The sequence below is a fragment of the Lemur catta genome, chromosome 22 (assembly GCF_020740605.2).
Source record: "Lemur catta isolate mLemCat1 chromosome 22, mLemCat1.pri, whole genome shotgun sequence".
Lineage (NCBI taxonomy): Eukaryota > Metazoa > Chordata > Mammalia > Primates > Lemuridae > Lemur > Lemur catta.
The window spans coordinates 6,471,699-6,498,903 of NC_059149.1; the positions used below are offsets into that span (position 1 = coordinate 6,471,699).

A 27,205-nucleotide genomic window follows, 5' to 3' on the forward strand; every position below is an offset into this window, starting at 1 on the left:
CTGATGGCTTGATAGCTCCATCTCCATCCCTCCCTCCCCTCCCCCCGCCCCCGCCCCCGCTCCTCTGCCCCGCGCCCACCTTCCCGCGGCCCCGCGGCCCCGCGGCCGGCTCGCTCCTGCCCCGGCGCGAGCTTACAGGTTGTCAGTGGAACGGAATTGCCCCTTTGATGGCTGAGATGACAGCGGCGCCGAGGCGGTGCGCGAGGCCGGCGAGACCGGTGCGGGGCGGCGCGGGCCCGGCAGCCAATCGCGGGCGGAGGGCGGGGCGTGGGCCCCGCAGACCCGCCGAGCGCGGCGCCCGCACTCCGTCCGCGCCGCCGCGAGCTCTGGCCGCAGGCCGGGACGCGCCACCAGCCCCGCAGCACCTCCTGGGCGCGGGCGCCGCTCCGAGAGGCACCTGTGCCCGCGGCCGCCCCGCCCGCACCGCGGCTCCGCACCGCAGAGGTGCGCGGCTGCGGGAGGGAGAGAAAAGTTTGGCGGAGGAAACGTGACAAAGGTGGAACCGCCGCCTTTGTTGGGAGGAAGACGAGCCGCCAATTTGGAAAACTTCTGCGCTGGCAGGACCCGGGCTTGTTTACTACTCCCGCGGAGCTGCGCTCAGGTCTGTCGGGGTCTGCTCTGGGCCGGGCGTCTGCGGGGCTGCGGGGAGGTCGGGCTTGCTGGGCGGGAGCAGTCGGGTGTGCCGGTCCCGGTGGACCCCCGCCCAGGCTGGTTCCGAGAAACACGGTTGGTGGTTTGGGTTTCCTCCTTACCTCGCCTCGGTCTACCTTCCCAAACTCTCGTGACCTTCAACTTGAGTCCTCCCTCAAACTTCTGTCTCCTCCCTGCCTCACACCCCTCGCCCCCGTCTCAGCTCCTTCGGTTTGGTGGAGGAAGGAATGCCCCAGGGTGTGGGGCCTGTCCTGTTTGACCCGTGGGCATCCTTGTGCCACTCCACCTGGTGAGACACCAACAAGACAGTTCTGAGGGGAAAAGAAATCATGTAATTGATTGGCTCCCGAAAACTCTGGAAGACTTTCCAGGTTTGGTGTGTCCTGAAAAACCCGGATGGAGCTAAATTTGATCTCACGTCAAAGGAAGGGGCTTTGGGCCCTGATCATCCCGCAGCGCGGGGAGGTGCAGGCTGGCGGGAGGGGTGGGCTCTGCCTGGGTGCTCAGGTTGTTTACGTGTGCGCAGGTGCATTTGTGGCAGAAAGGTGGTGCTGAAGTCATCCCCACTGCTTCTGGTAACTGGCTGCAGGTGACAAAGCTCACCATGTCAGGTGGCCGGGCCAGCCCAGCAGCACCTTGGAGCAGCCTAAATTGTGAGACTACAAGGGCCTCCCTTGTTCTGAGAGGCGGTCCCTTGGTGCTTGGGAAATGCCTTTCCCCCAGCTTCTGCCAAAGGAAGGTGTCAGGTAGGTGGGCCTCTAGGAAGCAGGGTCTCCTTGGGGAGCAGGTGATGTGCTTGGTCTTGAACTTTCTGCTTTCACGCAGGCAGCTCCTACTTGCGTGCCCACAGCACATCACCAGGTTTGCCCTGGTACCTGCTGGGTTCTCTGAAGCTGCTGGTCTGGGGCTGATATTACAAGTCTCTGAGGCTTTGGAGAGTTCTGGTGAATTTCCTCACTCTGATGTCTGCTCTAGACCTGCAGCTGCGAGTTGGATTCCCAGTCCTGGCAGGAGTGAATGTTCTGGGAGGGGCTCTCTGGTGACACCTCTTCCCTACGACACCCTTCCCGCAGATGACAGTCCTGCTTCTCTGTCTCCGAAAATCTTTCACTGTTTAATTCTTATTTTCTTTAAACACCACAGATTCTCCTCCACCCTTTTTTAGGCAGCTATTTTTGGGTGGGAACTGTTATTATTGAAGCCCTACTCACAATGGTTAAAAAACATAACTGCCTAATTTTTTTTTTTTGGTCAGGATAGAGTCAGCTTTCTCTTGTGCACATGCTGTCTGACAGTGCGCAAAACAAACTTGCAGCCCTGCAAATTATAATTCCTTTGTGTTTTGGGGGCCTGGAGTGGAAGCTGAACTTTTCTCTGGGCTGGGCATGTTTGGTTGAGCACCTCCTCCTCTGTGGTCTCTCTAGGGCATGTGACGCCCCAGGGAGCCCAGGAGAGGCAGCACCCAGCCCGTGGGGGATACAGTAGGAATACTAGAAAATGCTCTCCAGTTTGAAGGGTGTCTAAAGCCAGGAATAAGAAGCACAACTGGGGATCCCTTGGTTGGTGCAGATCTGCTAGATTTCTATTGTGATGGAAAACATTAAAAGTAAGGCATTTAAAACAGCTCCTGCATGGTGACTCATGCACAGAGGGAAGGCAGGGTGGGGGAGGGAGCAGCGGGAGCTTTGGAAGTACAAGTGGGACACACTGGAGCGCCTGCTTCTCCTCCTCCTCCTCATTCCTCTTCCTTGTATCTCCCCATTTGGAACAGAGATCATTAAAATAACAACTTTAGACTAAAAAAAGGATCATAGGAGCTGAAGGATAATTGACGAGGTGCAAAACACCCTCATCACAGCTTCACCTTGGATGGGGCGGGGTGTGAAACCCTGGATCTGGCGCCTCTGCTGTGATCCAGTTTGGAGAATTTCATCTCTGGCATTAGGCTGATTAACTCCTTGTGAAGCCGGTGCCTGTCTCTGTGTGTGAAGGGACTGATGGATGCTCAGGAAATTAGATTTGCTACCTGCCACTTCATCCCACATGAGGGCTCTAGCCAGGACCCCGGTGAGCAGCATCGTTGGTAGATCCCACGCTTTCCCCTCTCCTCGGCCGACCAGACAGGGCTCCCTGTCCGTCAGCCACTGCGGTGGGAAAGGTTGCGACTTTCTGCCGCCCGAGGCCCCGTGTGATTTCCCTGACAAGTCAAAATCCCATCCTTACTGTTTCTGACTCCCACCCCATCACCCTTCCCGTTACCCTTTTCGTCATAAACACATCAGTAAATCATCGTTTTACCAGCCTGCTTTGATCTTGTCATTTTGTGCCTATTTTTCTGTTAGAGAAAACTGTCCCCTGAAATAGGATTAAAAAACATTAAAATTTTGATCAGAGAAAAGCCTTTTTGCCTTCTGTTTTAAAATTTAATTTTGCTGTTTTGGGGAAATCCAATAAGCCTGTCTGTTGTGTTAGGTGTTTTGGTAAATGCTGTTACAGTGTCTTCTTTTTCTTTGATGGGTGTGAACTCCCCGTTGTCCTGGGGGAGGTGTGTCTGGAGGCTGAAAATGCTCTGCGGCTTCCCTAAGAGTTGGAGGGGTCGGGGCAGGGTGTGCTCGTTTATTCAGGATGGAGCCAAGCTGCTTTGAAATCTCGTCTCCAAAATGTATTCACCACACTCCGTTATTCCCCCCCCTTATTCTTCATCTAGGGAACTCTCACAGCCAAAGTTATGAGTAAATAGTTCATCTGACTCACACTTCTGCTCACGTGCCCCTTCCTCCCTCCCCGTTTGGGAGCTATCTCACACTGAAGCAGGTACCTGAATCATCGCACTTGATCTGATAGGTGGTATACCCCTCTGGCCTTCTCTCCTGTCATTTCAGGGCATGCTGGGCTTGGGATTTAACTGTAAACGCCGCGCTCACCTCGCTCCTGAAAGAGTTAACCAGGGGCCCTGTGGGAGCAACGAGGTGGTGATCCTTCCTCCAAGCTCAGTGCCACGCAGACCTCGCAGGAGCACCTGGGGCGCGGACAAGGCAGATGCTTCTGAGCACAGACCTGTCTGACTCCTGTGTGGCCCTGCCAGGCACAAGCCCTCACCGCACCGCAGTCCCGAGGCCGGGCCCTGCCGCAGCCCCACGCACAGAGCTGACCTGGGAAGCAGTAGCAAACAGTCAGAGTTGTCTGCCAGGCTCCCAGTTTCTTTGTTCTTTGCTCTCTTCTTATCCCTAAATCTATTAATAGTTGGAAAGGATCAAATCTCCTCATTGGTACTAAGGTGTGAGCAGTTAGTAGTATTGCCACTCCCGGAGGTATTTGCATTCTTAATGGAAACCAAAGATGTGTGAATGGAATTTCGGCATCTGCGAGTGGGATTGGGAAGAAAGAGTCTGGACGGGGAGCACCACTGCTCCTTTGCTTTTTGGTTAAGGCTGGTTCGCTCCCACCCATGCTGAGGACAGGCTGCAGCCACTCCGAGCACCGTGATGTTAATATTTGGGGTCTGGCACTCAGACTTTTCTCCCTCAGATTCGACCTTGGGCACTGTGCTCAGTCGGCCTTTCTGACTTTCAGGTTCCTCATGTGCAGAGCCAGGGTTTGGAGGACGTTCTCGTGGGTTCCTTTCTGCTCCAGCTTCTCTGCTGGTTTTGCCACAGGGTCCTATGTACATCCCGCTGCAGGTGCCACAGCGCCGGAAGGACTCGGGGCTTGCAGAGCACCCTGCCTCGCGGGCCGTGGTGATCGGTGGTGCCTTCGGAGCTAGCGTCCACGAGGGCAGGTTGGAAGGAATGGCGGCTGTTATGCCAGAAGAAACGCAGGATGAGGGCTGATGTCATAACTGATCTGGGTTTAGGAGGGGATGTTATATGGAGGATGGCGACCAGCTGTTCTCCATCTCCAGCAAGGATGGAACGGCAGAAAATAGACAGAAATTGCAGCAGATGGACTTAGATTAGGTATGAGGAAGAATTTTCCATCAGTGAGAGTTGTTAAAAAGGGAAGGTTGTTGAGCCTCCCTGATGATCTTTAGGAAATGGACAGTTTGAGGAAAGGGAGGTTTTAGCTGGAGAAGGAGCCAGAGGTCCGTGAGAAGCTGAAAGGCAGAGCCTTTGGTCCAGGGACCTGCGCCCTGTCCGGATGAGCCTCCTTTGCTGTTTCTCCAAGACCTCACCTTCGCTCTGGGGCGATTGAAATGGCTAAGAATCGAAGTCCCTCGGGTGAGGGGATAGGAGCGCTGCCAACCTGTGCTGCCCCCAGGGCATGGCAGCCCCTTCCCCGCCCTGCACCGGCTGTGCCTCGACTGGCAGGCCCTGTCTGCCGCTGGGGTCTGCCCTCCGTCTGACAGTTCATTTCCAGACGTGGGAAAGGAGGCCCAGGTGTGCTCACACGGTGAGCCAGTGGCAGAACCGGGTCTGCAGTCACGTGCTCCCTCTCCCACGTCAGTGTTATTTGCTCTGTAGCTCATTTTCTTCTTGTGTCCAAACTGAATAGACTGTTTGCTTTTTCTGGGCTCCTAATGTCTCTCTAACCAAATGGCAGCGGCAGTGACACCTGCGGTTAAGCGGCATTTGTCGAGTGCATGTTACCAACACCTCGTACTCAACCGCAGCTGCCCTGATTGACACAGCAGACTCTTCAGTCCCGGCAAATGTCTGGAAGGGGGCGGCTGAGCCACCCCCACGGGGGCTCCGGAGAGTTGGGTGAGGCCGGTGGCAGGAAGCTGTGCCTGAAAGCAGAGCAGGAGGGAGGGGGGGACTCAGGAGCATGAAAGACGTTTAATCTTCGTCTTATGAAGGAGGAGACTTTAGATGTCTCTTCTCACTCTTCACTGGATAAGTGACTTAAGAGAGGCCCGTAGCACGGGATCTGCTCTGGATGGGACACTTCACCTGTCACCTTCCCTAGACAGAACACAGCGCACCACGTGAGGGGAAGGGCGCACCGTGCCTGCCGCGGTGGGCGATCCCAGGCCCAAGGCTGGCTCTTAGTGGGCTGGGGACAGGGCCCCCACCCTCAAGAACGAGGCAGCGGCTGGCCGTGGCGGGCTTGCTTTGTGGTGGTTTGAGCCATGTGGGAAGCGAGGTGCATTGGTGGCCTGAGCACCACAAGATGAATTTGTTATTTGTAGCCGTGTGGATATAGCCTGAGAAAAAAGAAGGAACACCCAGGATTGTGTGAGCTGGGCACCAAGGGGCAGTGCAGGGCGGGCACGTCTGCTGACACAGGCGCCTGGCCAGTGGCCCAGCACCAGGCAGGCACCAGAGGGTCTGCCGGAAGGACGCGGACCCTTCTCCTGCAGGAGCCTCGGGGCAGCTGAGCAACCGGCATCTGCTCCGGGAGTGTCCGGGACAGAGGGTGTGCATGGGTGCCAGGGCTGCCGACAGGCTTGGAGAGCAGAGAGGGCTTGGGCAGATGCAGAGGCGGGAGGCAGGTTGGGCAGCTCAGAAAGGACAGGAAACCAGGGACAGCTGAGCCTCCCCCAGAAGGCAGAGCGGCCCATGATCCCCAGAGGGAGCCCGAGGGCACGTCAGAGAGGCAGGCTGACCTCGCCCACCACCTGTCCTTTTCATGCCAAGTGATGTCTGCTGAGGTCACACTTCTGCCTTGGTTCTGATGCCACAGGCTGTGTGAAGTGCGGTGATACGTCTCCTGGGCGCAGGGCACAGCACGGCTCTCCTGATCTGGGGCGGAGAGGAGGCCTCTGGGAGAGAGCAGCACCTGAGTGGGGCTCGGGAACTGAGTAGGAACCGCCAGGGAGGTGGGGAAGAGGCGGCAGGAGAGCAGCCACATGTGCAGGACTGCGGGGCAGACCCAGCGCGACGTGTCGGCAGGACGTGGGTGCTGCTGAATCTGTGCACACGGGGCGTGTTTGGGGGGTGGGCAAGGGGGTTGGGGTGCTCGCCAGGTTGTGGGGGCCGCGGCTGCAGTGGGGAGCAGAGGGTTTTAGGCAGGAAATGACACGATCACACGGTCACATTTGCATTTAGGAAAAATGATTCGGGTAGTCATGAAATAAAGGGTGGGGGTGGGTTTGGGAGGGGCACAGAATGGGGCCATGCCTGGGACCGCCAGGCTGGTTCAGAAGTAACTTGCCACTGCCCAGGTGAGAAATGGCGAGGCCGGGAGGGAGGGAGAGGGGAGAGGAGGGGAGGGCAGGGACGGCGTCCAGGGCAGGGCTTTGACTTCATAAGTTACAGGAGATCAGGCAGAAATGAAGAGGAATTATTCATCCCTGGGAGAAGCAGCTGACAGGTGACAAGGAAAGGTCACGGTGGTAGATGAAAGAGAGAGCAGTGTCCCCTCTGAAGCCAGGAGGGAGGGGACAGGGTGAAGCTACAGGAGACGGGACGAGTTAGACGTCAGCATCGACGCCTCAGTGGAGGAGGTCATGCAGCACGAGGACAGAACCACCCGAGGGGCCGGGGACTGATTCTCTTTTCCTCAGAGTATTCACGAAAATCAGTCTTTCCCCTGATGGAGAAGTGGGCAAAGAATGTGAATTGGGAGTTCAGACACATAGAAGAGAAGTGGGCAGGAAGATGCGTACAGGTGTCCCCCCCAGTAATTGTACATGTGAAGTCGAAAACAGGGCAGTGTCAGCCGCCTAACAGAGTCGGGAAAGTTAAAAATGACAACATCGTATCCGGCGTGGTTGAGTGTTGTTGGGAAATGCGCATTTTTAGACTTCGCTGGTGGAAAGATAATTTGCAGACATGGGAGAAGTATCTCAAAAATATACCCCTTGAGCCTGCGAGCAAGTCCTCTTCTAGGAATCTATGCTAAGGAAATAGTCAGAGATGTGTAAATTAGTTCTAATTAAGGCTACTCCTTTCAGCATTATTCATCATAACAAAACGCTGTATGGGGGGATTAATTAAATATAATACAGCTTATACATAAAATGGAAATCAAGGAAGCTATTAAAATTACATTGAATAATACATAAGAATATGGGAAATGCTAATAATATATATTAAGTAAAGATTTGAAAGTAAACAAAGTATAATTACAATTAAAATGAAAGGTGTATGGGCTGAGCGCGGTGGCTCATGCCTGTAATCCTAGCCCTCTGGGAGGCTGAGGCGGGTGGATTGCTTGAGGTCAGGAGTTCGAGACCAGCCTGAGCGAGACCTCGTCTCTACTAAAAAATAGAAATAAGTTATCTGGACAACTAAAAATATATATAGAAAAAATTAGCCAGGCATGCGTAAAAATATATATAGAAAAAATTAGCCAGGCATGGTGGCGCATGCCTGTAGTCCCAGCTACTCGGGAGGCTGAGGCAGGAGGATCGCTTAAGCCCAGGAGTTAGAGGTTGCTGTGAGCTAGGCTGACTCCACGGCACTCACTCTAGCCCGGGCAACAAAGTGAGACTCTGTCTCAAAAAAAAAAAAAAAAAAAGAAAGGTGTATGTAGTCCTGAATACTAGGATGGAATATATCAAAAACTTAACAGCGGTTATCACTGCATTGTAGGAAACACATTTTTTTTTATTTCTTTTAACTTTTTTGTATTTTGCAAATTTCCAACAGTGAACATGTTATTTTGCTTTCTAAATCCAGTCATTCCGACCACCGACATTCAAGCAGTGGCTGTTGGGCAGCGACGCGTTAGGCGCGATGTTCACTGAGACACGTGATGCTGCCCTTTGCCCTTAGTCCACTCGCTGAGGGGAGAGATGCTCACGTGAATCTAGCCGGAGCTCACGTGAATCTGGCCAGGGCGGCGTGGACTGCAGGCTTGGCGTGTTGGGATCTCTGTGCGGGGCGTGGTCACTGCGGCCTGGGGCGTCTGTCATTCCTCCCGTCCCCGCTCCCCCAGCCCATCCCCTGCAGTGGGCAGGCCTATCTTGGCTTTCAAGGGGTGCGTTTCCATGGTCACAGGCACCTGCCACGTCACAAGCAGACACCATGAGGCTCAGAGCGAGAGGCTATGTCTTGGCTGGGGTCACCAGGTTAGCGCGTGGCTTTGCTAGGTATGAAAACAGGACACTCTGGTGCCCCGTGCCACACGCCTTCCAGAGCATGCTCCTGCGGGATGGTGGATTTCCACGGGAAGATGTGGCTTGCCCTCCCTCCTTCCTGGAAGCCATGCCTTTTGCTTAATTCACTTATTAATTAAAACCATATGAATGCGCTGGCAGCTGTCACTCTCAGAGCAGGGACTTTGGGTGCTGCGGGCTCTCCAGAGGGAGCCCTCTGGTTCTCCTCCTGACTGGGCATCTCATTTGTTCCTGTGTTTCCGGAATGCGTTAGCTTCCTGTCCTGGTTTCCTTTGTTGCATAAACTCTGGGCAGCGTGGGACAGCCCGCTCAGGGGGGAAGTCACAGCTGGTTGGCTCCGTGATGTGTGCTGGGGCCACCTGGGGGCTCCGGGCGACTCCCGTAGGCTGGGCAGGTGGCAGCTCTGATGGACATGCCCTTGGGCCTGTCACAGCTTACGTGGAAGAAGGGGACAGGCCTGCCCCGAGGTCAGTCCAGGGAGGAGTGCTCGGGCCGTGAGGATGACTTGCCGCTCTGTTTATTTTCATAACAACTTGCACTGTATGGTGTCTTGTATTCACGAGCCTCAGAGGTGGATGGGGAAGGTGTTGTCATCCTCATTTTGCAGAGGAGGAAACTGACACTTGGAAAGGCAAAGCCACCCTCCGTAGCTGGTAAGACAGCAGACATGAGAGCGAGGCATGGAACGAGCCGGATTGTCCTGCCTGCAAACCCCACCCCACCTTGCAGTCAGTGGGACTTCCTGCTGGCTGCACGTCCAGGTGAAGGAGGGTGCAGAAGAGCACCCCGCACGGCCCTGGCAGACACTTGTGGCATTAACAGAGAGGACTTGGGGTGCATGGGTGTGTTCAGCTGAGCCCTGAAATGTGAGGCCGAGAGCAGGTGCTGGGAACAGGGGTGTCTGGGAGGGTGACCGTGGTCTGAGAGGGCTCACTGAGGCAGAGGGCCCTGAGCACGGGGGAACGCAGTGATTTGGATGGCAGGGGACATTCTCTGCATGAGTGGCGGTCTGCACCATCTGTGGCTGCTCAGGGCCCACGTGGCTCTGTTGGGGACCAGAAGGGGGTGATGGCGAGAGGTGCCTGGGTGCCCAGCTTTCCAGGCTTTGCTCGGTTCTCAGAAACCGAGACTCGGGACGCATGGCTGTGAGAGGGCGAAGGGAGGGAGCCCTGGGCAGGAGGAAGCGGGCTGGTGGCTCTCATGGGGACTCTTCCTCGCCACGGTCTCTCTGGGTTTTGTTCCTGAGGAAGATGCAGTTGCCCTGCGGAGTTGCAGGAGGAGAGGAAGGATTGGGAAGGCCGCCCTCCCGCCAGCCTGTCTGGAACGGAGGATGTTCAGAATGTGGGAGAATAAGGAAAAGTTATGGGGCAACAAGAAATAGAAGAAGAAAAAAAATGGGAGCAAAGTGGGGGAGTCGTTGGGGAACCCGGGAGCCAAGTTCAGAAATGAGGTAGCAACTCGGCACAGAACCTCTTTCCAAGTTTAAGTCGGACGGAGGCTTTTCAGTGGGATAAGTCACAGCTAAGAGAGAAAGGAAGGAGCCCACGACTGCCTTGTTTTCAAAGTTCTGCACATTCGGTTGTCACCCTGTTTTACAGAAGAGGAGCCTGTGACTCCTGAGGGGCAGACTCGGGCCAGCGTGTGTCTGCCATGAGTGCCATCGGCAGGAAGGAGGCACAGGCGGGGCGTCCGCTCTCTGCCGCCCGAGAAGCCCGTCTCTGTCTGTCCCTCCTGCTCTCGGGGAGGCTCTGCAGAGGGGTGTAGAGAGTGGCTGGTGGGGCAGTCTCTTTGTCACTGGGGACTGGTTTGCTTCAGCAAGGGACACCGCTGGCTCTGGGGTGCCTGAGCTCTGAGCCGAGGTTCTGCTCTTTGATTTCTCCATGAGGCAAACAGTGTACTTCCCTTCCTCAGCCCTCCATTTCCTTAACAGGAGACACGCACTTCTAACGTTCTATGTGCTCACTTATTCACTGCTCAAACACTGAGACTTTGCACACTTCTGAGCTTTGAGAACACAGCAGTGGACAACACTACCCGGTTCCCATCCTCTCCGAGCCTGGATTCTAGTGGGGGAGGCAGATGGTGCACAAAGAAGTAAACATGTTGGAGAAAACTGAGACTGAGCAAGGGCTGTGGGTGTGTGTGTGAGGGAATGGGGGTATGTGGACGGAGGCCAGTTAGGCGGCAGCCGTCCTGGAGAATCAGGGTGCGGGCAGGGGCGAGGGAGAGGTCAGAGTCTGGGTGTGTCTTGAAGGGGGGCTGGCAGGATTCGCAGATGGTCGAATGTGGGGCTTGAGAGAAAGGGGGATTCAGGGATGATTCTAAGGCTCTTGGCATGAAATGGAAAAGACCATGGAAGTAGCAGAGTGTGAGGGGCAGGAGGGGAAGAGTTTGCTTGGGAGGTGTTAGACATGGACGTGAAATGCCACGGGAGAGCTGGGTCTGGAGTTCAGAGAAGAGGGCAGGCTAGAGAAAAGCTCTGGGAGCTCTGGGTGTAGCGCTGGCATTTGTAGCCACGGGACCAGAGGAGATCAGTGGGGGAGTGAGTGCAGAGAGAGGGCAGAGAGACTGAGTCCTGAGAACTCTGACATCTGTAGCTCTAGGACAGTGTTGGCAAACTTTTTCTCAAAGAGGCAAATAGTAAATATTTTAGGGTTTACGGGCCGTGCGGTCTGTGCCACAACTACTCAACGTTGCTGTTGCAGCACAGAGCCGCCATGATATACAAACGAATGAGCGTGGCTGTGTTCCAATAACACTTTATTTACAAAACAGGCAACCGGCCCGTGAGCCACAGTTTGCTACCTTGGATCTAGGACATTGAGGGTGAGCCAGCAAAGGCGACTGTGCAGGGGTGGATGGCCCGGGAGACAGGGCAAGCCCGGACAGAAGGTTGCCTCAGAAACCACTAGAAGCATTTTTGAAGAAGGAAGTCGTGGTCGTCCGGGTCAGATTCTGCTGCCATAAGCAGTCAGACGAGCCGGAGGTGGCATGTTGGTGGCCTGGAGGCCGTGCGTGGGCTGATGGCGCTGTGGTGGACAGTGAGGTGAGGGCCTCCTTGGAGTGGGTTCGAGGACCGGCCCTGGAGACAGCGCCTGTGACAACGCTACGGAGTGTTGTCCCAAAGGGGTGCAAAGGCACGAAATGTCAGCTGCGGGTTGGGGTGTGTGGGGTCAACATAAGAATTGCTCACTTAGAGATGGGAACGCAGGAGGTTCGCGTGTGGATGGAGACGACCCCGTGGAGAAGGCCACGAGGATGCGAGAGGAGGGAGGTGCTCAGTGGGGGCCCCGCCTGGCCCTGCTGCCTCCTGGATGGCCAGGCTGGAGCTGGGCGGTTTGGTGGGTGGCTGGGGCAGGGCTCCCTCCTCTCAGTGCCTGGGGAGGAAGATGAAGAGCTGGGAGCTGGGAGGGAAGGACGCTGGCCCAGCGGGCTGGGGAGATCGGTGCCCCTGCACGGAGAGAGAAGGGGATGTGGGACGGTGACAGGCATTCTGAGTCTCTAAATCAAAACTAAAAGGTTTCTGGCGATGCTATCGCTGGAGCTTTTCACTGCGGAAGGGGCCCTGTAAATTCTGGAGAGTTATGACTGAGTGAATAAGGCCGCGATGAGGGTGTGGGCTGGGAGGCCTCGGGAAACGGTCTCGTAGGTTCCCACAGGCCTGGAGCTGCCCCCTGAAACACCAGGCTGGGGTCCGGCCGCACGGCCTGCCCACACGCAGTCAGGGACTGCTCAGACGTCGGCTGGGGGGACAGCCACAGGGGGCCCGCTGGCCCGGGCTGAGTGGGGGGCAGGGGAGACCCACCGCCCTTCTCTGCTCTGGAAGCTTTTTGTTTTTGAGACTTCTTGCTTGATTTTTAAAAATCTCCTCGCACAAGGCAATAGAGAGGAGGGAGTGAGAGGAAGCTGACCTTCTCTAATTTCTGCTTTGCAAAGTTGTCCTGGGGAGGGGGAGGGGGAGGGGGAGGGGGAGGGACCCACCCAAGGTCACGTGAGGGTGACCTTGATGGGAGGGTGAGGCTGGAGGCCAGGTGACCCCTTCGCTGTCCTCGCAGGTGCAGGAGGCCGGGACAAGGGGGTGGGGGTGAAGAGACCATTGGGAGGGGGTTCCACGCGCCAGGCGTCTGGGAAGAGGGAAGCGCTGGCGTGAACTGTGAGGAAACAGAGCATCTCCTTGTTCGCTTTAGACGTCCACAGGGAAAGAAAAAGGAAAACAAACCAGGGACAGGCGGGATTGCAGGAAGGAGAATGACCTGGGGCTTTGGAAAGAGAACCGCCTGGGACCGGGCACCCTGTGGGACAGCCGGGCGGTCGCTGCCTGGCAGAGGTCGCTGCGCTGGGACGGAGGGTGGGTGGGGTGGCAGGGCAGCGGGGAGTTTGCTAGGGAAGCTCAGCAAGGGGCCAAGGGACCTGGTTTGTGTCAACACACTGTTGGCCATCCCAGGAAGGGGTTTGGCTTGTACATGACACCACTGGCCTTGGCCTGTCAACTTTTTTGGGGAGGGAGCTCTTCCTGGGTGACACGGGTGCCACACGCTGGGCTCACGTGGCCAGTGCGGCTGCATGTGGAGTGTTACAGGCATCAAGGGCTTTGTGGTTCAGGACTGATCAAGGAAGGGAACTCACCCATCTTTGCTTTGCGTCTTATTCCTGGGGGTCTTTTTGAGATACAGTAGAGCATATGGGAGCACAGAGGTGTAGGGACCCAGTGTTTATCTTAACCCAAGGTGAGTCCACAGACCTGGCTTGAGCAGTTCACGTGGCTGCTCCAAACCTTGGTTTCCCAGCTCTAAAACACCTGCTCTGGCCTCGCAGGTCTGTGGCAGGGATTAGACGGAGTCTTGGAGGTGAGGTGCTGGGCATGGTGCCCGCAACACAGACAGTGCTCGAGGATTTGGGTGAGCGGTGGTGGGGAGTGGGTTCCCGCTCTGAGCCGGCCAGGCTCGGGGGTGACCGGGTCAGGGGTTCCTTGCGGTTCTGCAGCACGGATCTTAGAGTGGTTGGTAAAAAGGCTGGAATACCAGTTTCCTTGTCTCGGAGCTCAAGCACTTCCTCTCAGACATTGCTGGTCAAGGCCTTTGCATTCTTTGGAAGAAAGATGGCAGAGAGGAACCAGGGAGCCTTGCCAAATAGTGTAGCACCTTCAAAACATAAATCCTGGGAGGGAAACTCTGAAAGCTGCTAGAACCATAATATTGAGAGAGATTTAAAGGGAACCAAAAAATCCCTGCAATGCTCAGAGCAGCAGAAACATAGATTTCTCACACTAATCAAGTGATTTGTGGGAAAATCCTATCCGTCTCTCACCTGAGCTGAGTCGAGCGGGTGATCGGCTACGAGTTGCAGGGTGAGATCTGAGGCTCACAGGAGCCTGGTCTGTGACGCTGCAGAACGAATTCCTGGGCAAGCAGGTGACTTCAGAAGAAAGTGATGTCCTCACCCCTGGTGTCCCCTTCAGCTGTCATGCGGGCATCTGTGTTGGGTGGAAGAGTGTCCTCTGACCAGGCCCAGGGCAGGGAGGGCTTCCGGGGCTCTTGTTCTTCAAGATGATCCCACCCACTGGGAACGGGAGTGGCACTCCTTGTCAGGGCTCTGGGGAGCGTGCGATGGACGGTGGCTGGCCTGGCCGTGCGTGTGATGCTGCACTGTCGTGGGAGTGTGTGGGCAGGAAGCGTTCCCACCGCTGCATGGGGAGAACGTGACCCATGTCTCGCTCTACCTGCTGCACGCGGAGGACTGTTCTGACAGCACCGGCCCTGCCAGAGCCTGTTTTCAAGCTGGTCTAGGTGGTGTCTCCCACATGTTGCCTTTTTGACTGTGAACCAGCATTTCCCAACCAATGTTTATATTCTGAGCAGCCTCCTGGGGCAGAGGGGTGCTTAGGTGAAGCTAGTTCACATGTTTTTTGACGTACAGGGAAGACCCTGTGTCATCCTGAACGGCTCTGGGGAGTTGGTTGTTTGGGTTGGGCGGAGCCAGGGAGGAGTTGGGGGTGACGTGCGAGTCTTGGTACGAGCGCAGAGTGTCAGCACACCCAAAATGCTGAGGGTTGTTTTTCTACACAGAAAAGCGAATGCGCTACAGTTCAGGAAGAGAATTACAACAGCTAGAAAGACATGGGAACAGGGTGGACTCCCTGACTGGTCAGCGTAGCGTCCTAGTTAGGTGGGTGGGCTTTGGAGTCAGGCTTGGAGCCCCGGCTCTGGGAGCTGGTGGCTGGACCTTGCACAAGTCTCCTCCCCGTGCCTGGGTTCTTCCTCTGCGGAAGGAGGTCGAGAGGGCCCACCCGTCGGGGATGCTGCAGGGTGCTGAGGTGGGGCCGTGCAAGCCATGCACTCATCACCAATAATAATTCCAATAATAACAATAATAAAAATGCAAATTAAAATGGAAACGAGATGCCATTCTCCAGCTGTAAAATTATTGAAGGTTAAAAATGACCTTGTTTGGTGTCCCAGAGATATGGTAGAATGGTGGGATTCCCTGTGCATGGAGCTGTGATCGGTGCAGCCTTTCTGGAAAGCACGAAAATTTGAGGATTTCTCTACCTTTCGATTTACTTCGAGGATCCTATCTTAAGAAAATCATCAGAAATGTGGGGAAATACGTGTGCACAGAGTCACTCACTGCAGTGCTGTTTATCTTCCTGAGAAACCAGAGTCAGCCGTCCCCAGCAGGGGGACCTCGCTGGGTGAGTTCTGGCGTGTCCACACAGTAGAGCAGTGGGCCACCACGGGCGGGACGAGCATCTGAAGAGTGTCAGTGACATGAGACAACGCTCCTGACGCTCAGAGTGACGTGTCTCTAAACTGACTAATGGAATACGTGTGTGTGCATGGCAGGAATCCAATGCACCCAAATGCCAGTAGAAGTTCTCTCTGGATGGCGACAGGGCGGGTGGTTTTTGTTTCCTTTGTATTTTTTCCTGCAGCTTCCAAATACTTTATGGTGTCTTTATTAAATTTTATAATACAAATTATAGAAATTAAGGAAAGAAAATGAGATCCAGTAGCCTCTGAGTGGATGAGGCCCCTGGCCTGTTTAGGACGTGGGTGTTTTCCCTGGAAGCCTGTGTTTGTGTGGGCCCGCCACTCGCCCTCCCTGCTTCACAGGGAAGAAACACATTTTGGGGTGGAAACTAACATTTTGGAGTGAAGAAGCAGAGGTGGGGGTGCCATGGAGACACACCCTGGCCTGAAACCCCTTAGCTTCCCAGACGCCACCGAAGACGCGGTGTGAGTCACTCCCAAAGCCACAGCCAGACGGGTAATCCGCGGCTCGCTCTCCTGCAGGGCGGTCACTGGAAAGCCAGGAGGGGGTTTCCTGAAACAACAGAGCGGCCCTGCCTGGGCGGTGCTCACGCACGTGGGGCCGGAGACGCCGGGGATGAGGGAGGGAAGCTGCAAAGCCCACGGGCCCAGAGCAGGCTGTCTCCCGGGAAACGGCCCTCCCCAGGCCTCACCTGTGGCACCTGCAAGGCCAGGAGGGTGGCTTAGGAGCCAGACGTGCGTAATTCTGTAGACGGAATGGGCTCCCAACAGAAACTACTCTTTTATGGCGCAGATATCTTTGGCGCACACGCAGGGCTGTGTGCGAGGCTGCAGCTGGACGTTCCCTGGTGAATAGAACAGGCCTTGGCGGGGTGGAGCCCCTCGATTTTGTAAGGGGGGCAACTGAGCCATAATGTATCTGTTTTCAAAATCTGGATTTTTTCATATATTGATTTTGCCGAGAGTAGGACACACTTGCTTTAGGTCTGTGAAATACTGTAGAAACAGTGATTGTTTCTTCGTTTAGTACGGATGTCCCAAGTGTTTGCTAAGTTTAAATATTTCCTTTAATTAATTTTTACAACGTCTCTGAGAGATGGGGCGAGGGGGAGGTGCCACCTGCCTTCAAACAAGGAGACGGGGAATAGTTTTTGTCCCTAAGCGTGGCCGGCCCCTGCCTCTGTTCACAGAGACTCTCTCAGGACTGACCCTTGCTGGCCGCCGGCCACTCGGAGGCCCTTTACCGAGGAGCTGCCGTGCGTCTCCCGCCATGGGAAACATTCATTCATTCATTCAGTCCATCATTCGTTCAGTCCAGAACGTTTTCACACTGGAGACGTGGCGCTATCGTGTCATTCTGTCCTGACACCGCGTGCCGGAGTGAGCCCCTGCGATCCCGGGAGGCGCAGGATTATGTGTGGCCAATGTCAGTTGTAACTTTCCACTGTGTCGCGTGTTGTGACTTGGGCTCTTCCTCTCCGCTTTGGAATGAGCCCAGATGTTTTGCTTCTTTTAAAGATCTGACATGACCGTGGCCAGCTCTATAAATAGTCCCAAACATCAGCTATAATGCTGGCGTGATGCTGATTTTTCCCTACCACCCACTGAAAGCCTTGGTAGCAAATGCTCTCTCCTTCCCTCTCTCTCTCCCAGTCTCCATCTCTGTCTGTCCCTACACACGAACACACACACACACACACACACACACATTTATAGTTGTATGTCTAAACATAAGTAAAAATCTTGGATGTGTTCAAACACATCTGTGGTTTTGTTTCTTTTGTTTTCTTAGGATTTAGGTAAAAAGGAGTTAAAGAGTTTTCAACAACAGGGAACCAAGTGCCTTTTCTAGGTATCTGCTGTGTCCAGGCACCGTGCTGAATCAAATTAAACCCACAGTTCAGCGTGAGGACAGCTCTGTCAGCAACCCGTCGTACCAGGCTTGCTGGGATAGAGGGCAAAGACACCTTTGATGAACTGGGGACTGTGCGGTCGCGGAGCGGACATTAGTGATGGTGCTGGTTGCTGGGCAGTGGTCTCGAGCCGCCACAGACTGGGAGCAACAGCGGACACTTCCCGTGTCCCAGGGCCGAGGGCTGGAGGTCCAAGGTCAGGGTGTCGGCAGGGCTGGTTCCTTCCGAGGCTGAGGGAAGGGTCTGATTCAATCTTCTCTCCTGGGCGTGTAGACGTTCCTCTGTGTGTCTCTTCACATCATCTGCCCTCTGTGCACGTCTGTCACCGTGTCCAAATGTCCTGTTTTCATAGGGACACCAGTCATACTGGATTACGGCCCTAATGACCTCATTTTAATTTGATGCCTCTGTTAAAACCTATCTCCAAATAAGGCCACGCTCTGAGGGATTGGGGGTTAGACTTCAACATGTGAATTCTGAGAGGACAGAACTCAGCCAATAACAAGAGGCTTTTAGGTGACACTTCTCCCTCTGGGAAAAACTTTCCCTAAACCACCCAGGTTGCCGATTCAGAATGCAGTTGATTCATGTAACGGTGCACAGTGCAGGGGCTGGGAGTGCCGGCCCCATGCAGTTGAACTTCTGACTCCCCCAAAACTTAACTACTAATAGCTTGCTGTCGGTCTGAAGCCTTACCGATAACACACATGGTCACATATTTGGTATGTTAGATGTATTATAGGCTGTATTCTTAAAGTAAGCTAACATTATCAAAAACATCATAAGGAAGTGAAAATACATTCACTATTCATTAAGTGGAGGTGGACCACGAGAGTCTTCATCCTCGTCATCTCCACACCGAGTCGGCTGAGGAGGAGGAGGGAGAGGAGGGCTGTTCCTGCTGTGTCCGGGGTGGCAGAGGTGGAAGAAAATCCATGTCTAACGAGACCTGTGCAGTTCAAATCCGTGTTGTTCAAGGTCAACTCCTTTTCTTCCCCTCTCCCCTCACTAAAGAGACGGTCTCCATAATTCAAATTACTTTTAAATTTAATTCTAATCCCATTTCCTTTCTGTAGCTAAACCTTCTGTGGAGCCCATGGAGGACATGGCCCGTGGGCCCGTGGGCTAGTGGCCGTCTGCAAGGACGTGGCACCTCTGTCTTCTTTCCCACTCACATCTTGGCGTCCCCTGGGAAAGGACTCTCCTACCCAGCACAGCCGCTGGGCACCTACGAGGACAGTTTTTGAGGAGTGCCGTCCTGGGCCAGGTGCACGCACAGGAGGGCAGAGCAGTGGCCCCGCCCTTCTCGTGCCACCTGCCCAGCCCTCGGCTCAGCTGCCCCCCAGCACCCAGCCCGGCCCTGGGGCTGAAGCGAGGACTCGGCCGGTTCTCACGCCCTCCTCGCCACTGCCCAGGGGACAACGCACACCACGCACACACACACCGGCCCGTTGCCCACTGTTCTTCCTAATTCACAGATCCCTTGGGTAATGACCAGTATTGCCATTGCTGGGGGAGGGGCGGGTGCAGGCTACAGGCACCAATATGCTGTGCTGACATCCGATTCTTTTCAGACGCGTCTCAGGGGAGGTTTCTTTCAGCCTGTTTCCTTGTAATGACAAGCTCAGTAGCTCCTTGTCTCCCTCCACGATGTCCTGGTCATGTGCCTGCAGCCATCACACCTGAGGGGACGGTGCCAGGCAGGGGCAAGACTCAGACCCAGGCACACATCTGTATTGAGTGTACACGTCTGGACAAGAGATTGGATCCGTGCTTCAGGGCGTGACACTTGGACAGGGACCGAGGGAAGGAAGGAAGCTGGGGTTCCAGGGCGTGTTAGAACTCTGAAAGCCAAGAGTGGAGCCTCGCCCACACAGGAGCAAGCATTTGGCTTTGTCCCTGGTCTGTCCCGATGTCCTCCTACTGCTGCAGGGTCACACTGGCCCAGCACACGGAGGATCAGCCGGCACACGCGTGCTTTCTCAGGGCTCTCACCTGCCCTTCCCTGGCATTCTGAGGAGTGCCGTGTGCCGCAGATGGGAAATCAGTAGGAAAACAGGAAGAGGGAGGCATTTTTCTTCCCCTGAATTATGAATGCAGCCACCACCCTCTCCGGTTTTGTGTACTAAGATAAGCACGTCGGAAGCCGTTCCTGCCACACTGCAAAGCGCAGGCCAAGGGTTCTCATTAGGGAAGGCCTTGGGCCACTTGTCAGATAAAACTACTAAAAAAATTAAAAAATAAAAATAAAAAAATCCAATAGCCAAAAACCATTCAGGTGCAAAAGTGTAACCATCAATAAATTATGTTTAAATTAGGTATGCTTAGCTGCTCTGGGAATATTTATATTCCAGATAAAAAGCAGAACTTCCATAATTTTCACCCGCGGGTGAGAGTGACGTGGAAGCCTGAGAGAAACCCACGGTGAGAGGCTTGGGGACGGCTGTGCCCTGGCGTGCCAGCGGCGGCTGTGGGACCTAGTTATGGGATTTGGGGCGGGGGCTCACTGCAGCCGCACAGTGGGAACCGGTTAAGGCGAGGCTGGCACCCACCCCAGTGTACATTACGTGCACGTTTTAACAAACAAACCGCCTTCTTCAGGACTTAGTAAATGCCCACCCCTCGCCATCTGCAGGTGAGCCCAGAATTTAACTCTTGCTCTCAACGTTCCTTTTCTTCAAAAGAATGCGGAGTGGTGCTAATCGTAGCAGCTGGGTATGACAGGTGCAGCGCTGGGGGAGCCCCCGTCTGTCTCTGGAAGGGCACCGGAGCACACGCATTTAGGGGGACACTTCTTAGTGCTCAGAACTGTGGCCACGCCACGGAAGAGGCCCAAGGCAGGGATTGGCCATGCCCACGCGTCGCATGTAATCTGCGTGAGGACGCAGAACACAGCGAGTGACCAGAGAAGAAGGAAGGGCTCTGCGGGGTGCAGGGGACAGTGAGCACACAGGAGCGGGGGACCGTCGCATGGTGGTCAGAGGAGGCTGCAAGTGCAAGGAGGGGCTGAGTCTTCAGGAAGTAAGGGGGGGAAGGAGCGAGGACCCCTGGACAGGCCTGTGCGTGGCAGGTGTGGCAGCACAGCGGAGATGGCCTTAGCCCTCCTGGCCACCAGTCTGTGAAGGCCGATGATGTGTTGCAAAATAGCCCCAGTTGGTGTTTCCATAAACGGAAGTGGCTGATGGGAGAACACCACCGAGTCGCAAGATTCCTAGCAGCTTCCGGCCGTCAAGGCTGTGTCTCCAGGCCGCTCTCTCAACCCCCTTCTTTCTGCCCGTCGCCCGCCCCGTGCCTGCAAGAACTGCCCCACTCTTCCCCACGGGCCCTTGGTGGCCTTAAGACACACTGTCCCCCCCACCCCAACACCTGCACACCCTTCCCTCGACTCTGCAGGTTCAAATCCTACTCATCCTTCTCAGTTTGGTTCGCGTGTCTTGCCTCTGTGCCGCCTTTCCCGATCTTCTCGCCCTCCTGCCCTGGCCCTGCTCACCGCTGGCCGTGTGCACACGTCCCGTAGCTGCTCTTACTGCGGACCCCTGAAAGCCGCCCCAGCACCCGTGAGTACCCGACCCTGTGCTCTGCACTCTGGGCAAATCGAGGAGTGAGGAATCGGACTTGCGCTCTCACTGAGCGTACACTCTAGCTAGGGAGATGGGGTAGTGAGCACGGGACAGAATCCATAAGGCCATTATGGACAATGTTAGAAGGTGGTAACTGTTGACAACGGTGGTGGACAGAGAAACAGGAGAGGGGGGCTGGGTGGCATCGAGCTGCAGTTTTAAACAGAGTGGGCTTTCCGCAGGCCTCCTGGAGACGGCAGCATCTGCGCAAAGGCTGGTGCAAAGGCCCTGAGGTGGATGTGTGCGCAATGTGTTGGGGAACCTGGAGCCCAACATCATTATGGGACAGTGAAGACCAGGAGGGAGGCAGGGAATGAAGAAAGAGCGGGAAGAGAAGCCACCCCAGGGGCTTGGCAGGCCCGTTTAGGGACTGAAGGAGACAGGAAGCCACTGGAGGGTTTGGAGCGGAAGACTGCTGTCACGGCTTCATGGACGAGTCACGCGGGTGCTGTGTCTAGAGCGAGTGGACGTGGAGACCAGTCAGGAGGCTGCTGCAGGTGGCCTGGGCCGCGAGGCGAAGGTGGTCAGGTTCTGCGGGTGTTTTGAGTTTTACTTTCCGTGACCAGATGGTGACGTGTGGGAGAAGGCAGGACATCCAGAACAGCCCAGGGCCTGAGGCCTGAGCGACCGGGAGGCTGGGTTCCACGCAGAGCTGAGGACGGCTGCCGGGAGTGCTGCTTGCGGGGAGGCAGTTTTGAGCTGGTTCCCCCGGGTGGGAGGCAGCCCAGGAGTCGGTCTGCCACGCCATTCACCTTTGCAGTCTCCGTAGGGACCCGGCATGATAACTGGCGGCTGCGTCATATCTCGGGGCTGTTGGGATTGCGGAGCCTCCTTGCCATGGGAGGACGTCAGTTAATTTCGGGATGACTGTTCAGGTCGGATCTCTGCGTCTGCTGCTCCCCCAGCTGGACGTTTCCGCCTCTTTGACACCATCCCGAGGCGCAGTGACAGCTGTCCAGGGGGGCAGAGTCGGTCTGACGAGGCGTTAGTCTTAGGCAGGTTAATCTCATGAGCCACCAGGACACTTCATAAAGGCACAGAATATTTTGTTGGCAAAAATCTTTTTCTAATCTTTTCTCTTCCTAATAAAGATGATTAATTGGTGTTAATTGGTATGCCAGCAGAGTGTGGGTATTGCTGAAGATAAATGTTCCTTTTGGATTCTGGGGAGACTAGAGTGGGGGTGGAGAGGGAGGGTGTGTTCGGCTTTACATACGACCCTGGACCTCAGGGGCGTCTGGTCAGAAGCCCACCTCGTTGGCAGAGGGATTTGGCTGAAAGCTGCCCCAGGCTGGGGCCGGGGCTATGCAGTCAAAGTCATCCCAGTGAGGCTGTGCCCGTGATGAGGATGTGTTGACACTGGACCTTCTTACGTCTAAGTCATTGCAAGGGAAGACTATTCCATGGGTGCTTAGAGAGCATCCCCTGAGAGCCAGCCACCGAGTCAGGCGTAGGGGGACAGACACACAGATGCCTGAACCTGTCCCTGCTTTTAACACATAGTCCGTTGGAAGAGGCAGGTGCATGGACGGTGGCAGGTGGAGTCGAGTCCTGGACGAGGACAAGGTCAGTTACCCCGCTGGACACGGAGTGGCCCCCCAGGGGGTGTGGCTGGGACCCGTGCAGGAGCGCGTGGGGTGGTCCTGGTGGCGAGATGAGGAGGCCGTTCCAGGCAGACAGGGGAGCCCTCAGAGGCAGGGCCCAGGCTTCGAGAGCCCTGTAGGCCCTATCAAGGGTTTGGACAGATTCAATAAGCACCAGGTAGAGATGAAAGGTTTTTCGTAAGAAGAATGACAGACATTAGTGACTGGGTCCCTAGAGTGTCATGAAAGAGGGATTGTAGGGGGAGGATTCTGGAGTTAGATGGAGTAACGATGTTTTGCAGTAGTTCAGGAAAGAAGGGATGATGGCCCGGGTTAGGGCGTTGACAGTGGAGCGCGAGAGAAGGGTGCCCTCCCCCAGCGGGGTTGCTGTTAGGTTGCTTTTGAGCCTTGTGACCACCTTCTAATGAGTGATGACATGTATTAGGAGCCAGACACTTTCCTCAATCTTCCCAGCCACTCTGTGAGGTAGGTACTATTATGAATTCCGTCTGTATGTGAGGGAAACTGAGGCACAGCTTTGCGTCCGCTGCCCAGGGTCTCTCATAACCAGGGTATCAATCTTGGCAGTCGATTTCACAGTTCAGGCCCTTCTCACACCACGGTGCTGCCCCCGGAGAGGGGGACCCTGCCACTGTGTGACGGGGGCACCGAGAGAGAGGTGGGGGGTCTTTGGGGACTGAGGGGCAGGGAAGAGCCCAGGGCGGCTCTGAGTTTTGGGATTCTCAAACTGGGGAAATGTGAAGATGCCGCCCATGGGTCTGGGCGTTCCGTAAGGGGCGGTGTCTGGGGCGGAAGTCGCAGAGGAGAGGTAGGAGGGCCGTGTGCTTGAGTGTGTCCTGCGGGGAAGGGCTTCTGGTGGCAGAAAGGCAGCTCTGGTCCCACAGGGCCACCACCCGTCTTCACCTTCCGTAGCCGGGAGGGGTCAGTAGGGTTGTGGGAGTCGGGCACAGCTCACTGTGTTACTGTGGACTCCCCCCACCCCCGTGTCCCGGGATGGAACTCTCAGCTTGTGTGCGGCGACCTCGTATGACCAGATTCTATGTAGCCGGGTCCTCCACGGTCACAGGGTGGGGCCTCTGGGAAGGGTCTTCCTTCATTGCCAGATGCCCTGCTTTCTCCACAGAGCCCGGGAGACGCAGGAGAAAAACCTGCTGTGGGAGGAAGCAGTTTGTCCAGCAAGGCCACAGGGACTTCTCTGTAAAATGAGGGATCTTTGCACTCCCCAAAGCCAAGGCGAGGGACGGGCATTCCTAAGTCAGGGAGTCCCCACACTGCGTTAGGCCACCAGGGAAGGCTGTTGTGGATTTGGAAACATCTACCCAGTGACAGGGAAGGTCATAGCAACAGCATTTGCATCTTGGATAATGTTTTAAAATAGCTTTATTTCTGAAAACCATTAAATCCTGATGTGTGGGCATTTTTGTAGACAGAAAAACAAAGAAGCAGTGACATTAACATTATCTTTCCCGTGCACATGTGCCGGTGCGTCCGGGGAGGGCCCACGCGGGCTTGCGTTGGCAGTCAGGTGACGGGGGCTTCTCGGGTGGGCCGCAGGCAGCATCCTTCAAAGCTGCAGCGGCCTCCTTTGTTTCCCCCAAGGATCCTTCATGTAAATCTCTTTGTCACCTTGCATGGGGGACTTTTTTTAACCTCTTGGGGCTTAAGAGACTGAGGCTTATTGGTACTGACAAGCCTGATTATTTGAAATCCTGGAGGCCACGATTTCTGCCGTGCGGCCCACAGAGGTCCTGCGGCCGCGGATTGTGCCCCTGGTTTGTGCTTTGTTGGGGGCTGAGTGGGATGCCCCCCCTTTAAATCCCAAAGCAGCTAACAAAACCTAAGCAAGCGCAGTCCCCTTCATTCCTCCCCGTCCCCTGCCCAGCCAGCGTCACTGTCTCCCCACATTCAAATCTGGTCTTCTGACGACTGTCTTACAAATTCAAGCACCCACGAGGTTGCAGAGAGTTTGCTTCGGGCATTACCCTAAGGGGTGTGGGGTGAGGGGCTGCCCGAGGGAATGCGCCACCGTCACCAGCGTCTTGATCCTCTGTGCCGCCTGGGCACCCCCTGGGCACCCCCAAACCCTCCATGAACGCTCCTCACGCAGCTCCCCGAGGCACAGGGGGCAGGTGCCTGCTCAGGAGAGGAGCTTTGAGAGCATTTCCCAGCTTGTTTACTCTCCTCCCTCAGGGTGGGGGGACGGGGACCCAGAGAAGGGAAGGGAGGGGGAGTCACTGTTGCCTAGCAACGGCCACATCCTGTGGTGTGACTCACATCTGAAGGAAGGATGTTTCCACTGGCACCTGGAGAGCCCCTGGGCCTCCTCCCAAGCCGGGGTGCTGTTGGCGGTGCGCTGCGGGGCACCCCCTTCAGAGTTCCTCACTGGGGCATGGCTTTCCTGCCTGGGACCCAGGCGTCCCTGCTCCGTGCTGTGAGTACGTGTGCACGTGTGCGTGGTCACGTACACGCCTGAGCATGGGCCAGGCAATGGGGGTGAAGAGGCTGCCGGAGCAGCTTCTAGATCGATGTGACTGGAGAGGTCTTGGGAGTGGCGGAAACCCGGCCCCTGCGGCTGTCGGCTGCGGCCGCCAGAACTCCCCCTTTTGCCAAAGTTGGCCTTGATTTCAAATATTCTGTTCTGCATTGAAATCATGTCCCATGTTTCTCCCTGAACGTCCAAAACTGGAGATGAATTTCTTTGACGTTAGGCTTTGGTCCGAGCTGAAACGCAGTGTAGTTAGGAGCGTAACTCACAGGTCCTTACTCCGAGACTCAGCAGGAGGCAGGTTCCCGAATCCTTTCTGGAGGGAACATTTTTTGGAGGCCGAACAAGTGTACAGGGAAGGGCCGTGTGAAGGAAGGGTCAGGCTTCCCTGCAGCTGAAAGGCCGACGGTGTGGTACTGGTGACAGATGGGGACACACCGGTGCTGTCCCGGGCTGGCTGGTGGGTCTTGCTCTTTCTCCTTGGGAAGACCAAACTCAGTGCTGGCGAGGATACCCTTCGTTGTCCCACGTCCTGGTTGGGAATCTCTTTTTTCCTGCCCGTCCCCACCGCTCCCTTGCTTCTCTGCCGCAGCTTCTCCGCAGCTCAGCGAGGCTTGGAGAATTCCCCATGCACTGCAGCTCCACGCTTTCCGGATAAAAGTTGGGCAGACTCGTCTGTCTTTTCCCTGGTGACCTAGTTCACCTTGATCACGTTCTTTTTCTCTCCAGCCCTCTGGGCTTGAGATGGGTGGCATGGGCGGGGCAGGAGGGACACAGCCGAGGAGGACTTAGCTCTGTGGAAGGACAGAGAAGGTGGGGTGCAAGGTGGGAAGGAGTCTTTAGACACCGCCGCCCTCGGAGGAGAAGGACGAGAGGGAGGCCCTTCAAGGAATCCCTTCTCTTTGTCCTTCTCACTTGCCCTGTAGCACGCTTGGACAAATGTAGCAACTTTGGTGAAAGAGAAACTCTCGCTTGGTGTCTCTGTGTGGCAGCAAGACGCAGCTCGGTCCACCTTTCCCGGGATGAGTGGACGGTGGAGTCACGCTGCCTTTCCTCGGAGCGGTCCTTCCCCCTGGGGATGGAGAATGCCTCAAGCGAACGGTCTCGCTTGTCACCCAGCCTCCCCGGAGAGTCAGCGGAGCGGGCCTGGGGCTTTGCCGGTGGTGGAGTGAGGTCGTGTGGCTCAGTGCGTCCAGATCACTGCACTGAAGGGGCAGGGGGCCCAGGACACGGCAGCCCTCTGGGGACAGAAGTGGCTCCTCAGACCGGCTGGCCCCAGCGCCCTCTGCTTTAGGCTGGAAAGGGAACCTCTGCATTATTGGCAAGACTAAGTGGAGGCCCAGTTCTGCCATGAGTTTTTAAGGTCCACAGTTACAGAAATGGCTTTATTTAGTCAGTCAGTCCGTTCATTCAGTTACTCAACAATTATGTTCTTCAGCATCTATTGTCTGGCCAAGTGTCTGGGAGACAAACAAGTGCCAGAAGTATCCCGCGGCCCTCGCAGTCCGCTCTGGGTGTGGGAACAGGACGTGGGCACGTAAAGAAGGGACAGCACAGAGGGCTGTCGCCGTGCAGGAAAGATGCAAAAGAAACAAATAATTGATTTCTAGAGAAGGGTGGAGCTCCCTTCCAGAATTAACTAGACTTCTTGCTTTTTGTGTTGCACGTATGAGGGGTGGAAAATAGAGTCCCTCTACCTTCCTAGATTCTTTGGCTGGGCTACAAATTACATTGATGTATGACGGATTAACAGGAGAAAACCCATTTTAATTACGTGCATACACACGGGAGTCCCACAGAACACGAGACTGGAGGAAGAGTCAGTGACTGAAGCTCATACAGCATCCTGAGCTGCAGAACGAAGAGGGGCCAGGGCCACTGGGGGAGGCGAGCTTGTCGCCGGAGGGCGTGGGCGGGGCACGAGTGAGCACAGGCTGCCCTGCCGTGCAGAGTGTCCCAGGGGATAAAAGGTGTCCGGAGCAGCTGCCTTCGTGACACAGGACACTGTCGAGAATGCACACTTGCTTTATAGACGTAGATCTTTTGCAGAAGGACAGCTTTTCAGAGCTACTCCTGTGTCTGCAGTTTCTCAGAATAACCAGCTCGAAATATGCCATGGAAGTGTATTTTGGGGTGATGGATTTTGGTCCCCTACTGTCG

At 55.6% G+C, this 27,205-nt stretch overlaps 1 protein-coding gene across 1 annotated transcript in view; it reads left to right on the forward strand.

The window, feature by feature from the left end:
* Positions 1 to 346: 346 nt before the first annotated feature.
* Positions 347 to 27,205, forward strand: part of ZMAT4 (zinc finger matrin-type 4) — a 317,188-nt gene continuing 290,329 nt past the window's right edge. Inside the window, exon 1 of the mRNA XM_045535767.1 lies at positions 347 to 601. The gene's annotated coding sequence lies outside the window, so the exon portion shown is untranslated. The remainder of the gene's footprint in view (positions 602 to 27,205) is intronic.